Below are 6,042 nucleotides of genomic sequence, written 5' to 3' on the forward strand. Positions count from 1 at the left end.
TGCACTTCAAACACAGTGTCTGCCTAGGAAAAATCCTAAATGTGATGTACACGTTCCTCTGGTTCCCAAAGTATTTATGGGTGAGAAATCCAGCTTGTACAACAGTCTAGGTGTCTTCATTGTAGAGAAATAATGTTAGTTGCAGGTAGAAGTTATCAGATAATGTTAAAACTCAATAGAAGAACTACGGTTCATTTTGCCACCTGAAAGAAACCTGACTTTGGCCAGCATGCATGAATCTTGCTTTTGTGCAAGGTGTGGCTTGTCCCGTGTCCTGGAGGAGGCCAGTGGGGCCCCACAGCTGTGTGGCCACAGCTGGTCCATCAAGGTGGACACTGGCAGAGGTTTGCCCTAGGAAAAAGGCAGAAGTATTTCAGGTTATTTTACAACACCGTGGGCAAAGTTGAGGCAAAATTATGTTTTATAAAGTCACAGCCTTACATTTTTTGTAATGTTTTGAAGGAATAAAAAGCCAAGGAAGAATATATTATTGACACTAAAAGTGGTTATTCCTTTAAGGATTATGGTCCTTTCAACACAATTGAATTCCTTCTCCCCAAAAATCTCTGCAGAATATAACTCATATTTTGAGGTTTTTTTCCTATTGTTTTTAAAACTGCTTTTCTGTAATAAAATAAATACCTCAGCGAAGTTTAAATATGTATAAGAATGAGTCTACACTATGCTGTTTGCCCAGTAGGTTTAGAGGTTTGGAGTGGTACATAAGATGCAGATGGTTGTTCCTTTTCAAACCTGTTCCAATCAGTTCTTTCAGTCAGATGTTGGGTTGTACTGGCCAGCTCTCTAAAACTAATCCCTCATTCCCCTTGGATCAGAATTACTAAAAGATTATTCCAAATAAAGAGCAAGATAGATGCCAAGATTTGTGTTCTTTGCCCTTCTCAGGGCATTGAAGATGATTTTGTAGGCTGGACTTTTTCCGAACAGTGTTTTGGTTTTAAAAGTGCTACATTTATTCACCTTTCTGAGCTGCAAATTTGCTGTTCTTGTGCAAGCCAAATTCCTATCAAGATCAGGGAGAGATTTCAGAGCATGAGGACTATGGGATAGAAAAGCTGACATCATTGGATCATTTATTAACCTTTTTAACACTTCAGCTTAAAAACCCCAGATGTGAGCTATGGGCAAAGCAAGACAGTCCTCAAAGCTGGGAACTAGCTGAAATCTGTGAGAGGGATTGGGTCTGGTCACCAAACCCACGGGTGGCAGGGTCTGTTGAGTTTATACACAGTGATGAGACATTAAAAAAGATGATTTTTGTTGAATTTATAAATGTTACAGGTTTATCCAGGACATTTTTCCTCGTAATCCAAATGTCTGATAAGGATGTTGTGCTGGTTGGTGAACTGTAACAGGTACATATCTGCCTTTCAAAGCTGTTCTGACATGAGATTCTGCTGTTTGTAACATTTTGTTCACTGTCAATCACCTTGGAGATTTTTTTTTTCTTTTTACATGGTAAGCTGGATCTTTCTTGATTTAAAAGGCAATTTTGGTCCACTGTTAAATGGTTACAGCCCATAATTAAAACCCTGTGTATTAACCTGTGAACAGTTCAAAAATACTGAATCTTGAAATCTGAAGTGTTACAAATGTAGCAGAGAACAATTCCAGTGGTTCTTTAAAATTGTACTGCTATTATTTGTGATCTTGTATCTTAACTACCTGAATCCATGTGGATGGAAATACCTTTCAAATCAATTCTCAATATTGCCTTTTCAAACACCTGACCTTCATGGAGGGGAATACTCTCATGTTAATCTTATCTGAAACCTATACGAGACAATTAGAGAAATTGTCTGGTTTAATCAAATCAGGGATTTTGCATATAAATAAGAGACAATATTCTATGTAGGGTCTTTATGTAGGTGCATTAGGATTCACTCTGGCTCCAATGACCTATGTTGTCCCCATGACTGTTTCAATCCTGTGGTATTGTTTGGTTGTTTAGAGCTTGTTGGTTTTGAATGCTGTACATTTTTTTACTACTGCAATCCTAATGTTTCTTCACATTCTTGTACAGTTCCACATTTGATGTATTAGTCTGAAATTCTGTTAAAAACATGAACAAAAATGGAAATGATATTTCTTTGGAAGTGTATTTTTACTGTATATCTAATTTGAACTAGTTGAACATACTTCTTTACATTTTGCATGATAGGTGTGTAGTTCATTTTTTAAATATGAAAGAGACTTAAAAGTAACTTAGAACAAGAATATAATGAAACTATACAAATATGGAAATACATACAATGATTTGCTACTTTTTGACTCAAGAAGCTTTTTGAAATACATTTTACCTAGTTTATTTAAGATAATGCAGATATTCTGTCTCTGAGTTCATACATAATACAGAATAAGAGGAGATTATGTACTAGAAAAACTTTCAGGTCACCTTGGTACTCACCAGCACACTGGATTATTCTTGTCAAACAGACAATGGACAGTGTATTTTAAGAATGCTGAATATATTTTGATCTACAGCCGAAAGGGATGGGATGGCTGCAAGTGATATGTAATCACAGCTTAAAATTTATTGACTCTATTAATGGCTACATTTCATAAAACTTGTTTTTTTATTCAAATTATCTAAGTTTGGGAAGAGAAGACCAAGGATCATTATACTAATGAAGATGCTGAATGTGTGCCCTGGAAGCAAAAGTCAATTTATCAAATATGCTATGGATGCAGAAGGGGCCTCCAAGATATTTTGGTTTTCAAGCTACCTTTTCCTCCTGGCTGTTTAAAAACCCCACATAATTAGGCTGCTTTCCTAGAAGTGTTTGCTCTTTTTTGTCTGTTGGAAGGAAGCTTAGGTACCTGTAAGAACAATCTTCATCTAAAGGAAAAGGAGAAAAAGACACAAATCAAACCAAGAATCGGGCTTCGTACTTAGGTGAGAGTACTCGGGTGGTTTCTCCTGCTCCCACAGGGACTTACCCCTTCTGAGTAAGGAGGATTTGTACCACCCCTGGTAGCAAGTAATTTGTGCCTAGCTGAAATCAGCCTGTGCCTCTCTGAGGTCCCTCTCACCTGCTTTTGCACAGGCTGCAAGTGAAACACCACCACACACACTCCCAAAAAAAATTCCTGCCAGCATCAGACCTGTCCATGTCAGGGAGACAGAGCCGAGCCCAAAAATTACTTCCACTGAAGCAGCAAATACTGACAGGCCTAATAGATAGAAATTTATATTACTGCCACTTCTGCTGCAATTGTACTATCCACCAACCCTTCAGACTCATCAAACAAGTGCTCCACATCACCATTCCACCCAGGAAAACCAGAGCTGAGCTGGACCAGGGCCATGAGTGGCATTTATCAATTCAACAATTCTTTTTCTCAGGGACTGAGTAAAAAGATACACTGGGCATTTAATGGATTTCTTCTCAGATTAGTACGAAGTTAGGAGCTCTTTCTGGCCTAATAACTGGATTTTTGTAGCCAGTAAATATTTTTTGAGTTTTAATTCGAGCAAAACATAGTACTCAAAGTACACAACCTGCTGTCAGTAAATTCAGACCTTGCAATATCATTTATTGTACTAATGCGTAACACTGTGCAAATTATTATTTCTGCAGAAAACCACTTCTGTGCAAATTCTTCTTTGCCCTGTAAAAGGCATGGCTCTGCACATGTATTTACACAGCTTGTTTACATGCCACTGTATCAATTTATTACATTGTAAAATTCAGCTCTTAACAGAAAGTTACACTTCTGCAACAAAATCTAGAAAAAAAAGGAAATAATTAAGCTTTTTGTTAAAGAAAGAAATCTATTTTTTCCCTTGCATAGTTTAGCCCAGCAGCTATGGGGGGGAAGAAAGCAACCAAAACAAGAGGACACAAATATTTGGAAAGCATGACTTCACTCTGTGGGGAGCAGTTTTAGTTGATGAATCTCAGTGATGCCTCTCTCCAGTGCACCCACATCCAGGGCTGGTTGGGGCTGGAAAGCCACGCTGGATCTGCAGCACTGCAAACACTGGAACCACCACGTGCTCTTCTTGCAGTGACCCCAAACTACCGAGGCTGTTCTCTGTCCATGGCACAGTGATTACATACAGGCACAGTAATTACATACAGGCACAGTAATTATATACACAGTGAATATAACACTCCTTAGTTACTACTCAAAACCAGTGAGAAGATCCTCAGGCTTTGGTAATTTAGTGTTCCTAGAAAAGGGTAAAAAGGGTATTGATTTTCCATGGGCATATTGGTGTGACACAGAGTAGCAGTGATAAGGAGCTCTAGCCCATGGACCATTTGTGCTGGCTGGAGCCCGTAGCAGACAGCAGAGATGAACCTTCCCTGCACAGAGCTAACCCCCAAATTCTCCCAGTGGCTCTCTGGGCACAGATCATACCAGCTCTCCTTGATGACTGAAGGAAGGAACGAGTCCAAGAGACATATTCATGTTCTTAGCAGAGTGCACAGGTTCCAAGTATTCTTTTCTGATTTCACCCTACAGCCTACAGAAATTGCATTTTTACCTACTATTTCTTTTGCCTTCCCACATAATTTCCTTGTGTTTCATCAGTCATTTTTGCTGTCCTTCCTCTGGAAATGAAGACTAACAAAAGAGATACTCTGTAATATGGCTCTGCAGGCTGTGATTGAGCAAGAAGCTGATGCCAGGTCTCGCCCAAGTCTGGGCAGAGATTCTGGGAATGTGGGGAAGAGCAATTTCTGGGAGGCTGGTCTGTCACCCACAGACAGATAGGAGGGTAAAGAGACGTCATTGCTTAGACCAAATCTTCAAAGATATCTCATCTCTTGAACCCAGACCTTCTGAGAGTTTGTTAATAGTCCTATGAAACGTGTTGAGGCAGAAGAACACTTTATTTACCATTGCTTGTGTGATTATCCCAGACAGGCAGATTCAGCTCGTCCCCACTTTCTGCTGGAGCACAGGCTGTGTCTGGTGGGTTTAACCCTGCTGACCACAGACTCGCCTTTGTTAGTTCACAGGCACAGATCCCTTAGAAGTAGCTCAAAAGCTTTCGTATCCACTTTTGTTCCTGTATGATCTGACCATTTCTGAGAGGCTGGCAGACAAGTGTGAGCTGCCCATGGACTGGGGAGAGGAGAGGTGTCACAGCCAGGAGCTTGTGCTTCTCTTTTAAGGAGGCTCTTCCCCCAGCACTGGCTGCAGTGCTCACCTTCACCTGATCAGGGCTTCTAGGAGAGTCCTTGGGATGGGCCCTGCCAGCTGCTGATGCATTTTGGAGCTGATGTTGTGCTTAAAAAGATCAGTCATGGGTGTTCCTACCACTTTGTTCATCACCTCTAGCTAATGCAGACCCAGACTTTCTCCATTTCGTGCCCGCTGGCGCTGACTCCTCACCCACCTGGCTGAATGACAGCAGAAGTTCCAGCACAGCCAGTGCCACTCATGCTGCAGAAACAGGCCCAGCCACCCCACTCTGAGAGGCTTTTTAAAGTAATGAGGGCCATTTGTGGCCTTCATTTCTCTGTATGTCTTTTCCAGTTCTCCCCCTATTGTGTGTATGGAATTCAGGAATCCATGTTAGATTAATCTAAAAGCTGTACAATGCTATTTTCTGTTATTCCTTACTCTTCAACTCCCTGAGTGCAGACAGTTCCTAGTCATGTTTTGTGTCCATACTCTCTTTTTCTATCACTCCATTTTATCCCAGAGATTATAGATTGTGCCACTCACTGGCACTGACAGGATTCTCCAGAGTCCCTTCTGGCTATTCCAGCACAAAAAAGGAGTCTCAGAAAAGACATTGGCAGCTATTTGCAGAACTACTTTCTCCTCACAAAACAGCTCCAGCTCCTGGGGATCTGTGTTGGGAGCACAAGGTGTGTTGCAGCCACTTACATGCAGGTACTGTCATTATCAGCTGCCTTGGGACAGACCAAAAGCTGGGCTGCTTTTACAAGAATCTGCATAAAAATATAATCCATTTTAATTCTAGAATTATGCTGGAGCTGATGCCAGGCATTAGAGGGAAAAATGTGTTTCTGGCAGGACTCCAGGTATTTCTGTTCT

The sequence above is a fragment of the Onychostruthus taczanowskii genome, unplaced genomic scaffold (assembly GCF_017590055.1).
Source record: "Onychostruthus taczanowskii isolate IOZ18803 unplaced genomic scaffold, ASM1759005v1 scaffold25, whole genome shotgun sequence".
Classification (NCBI taxonomy): Eukaryota; Metazoa; Chordata; class Aves; order Passeriformes; family Passeridae; genus Onychostruthus; species Onychostruthus taczanowskii.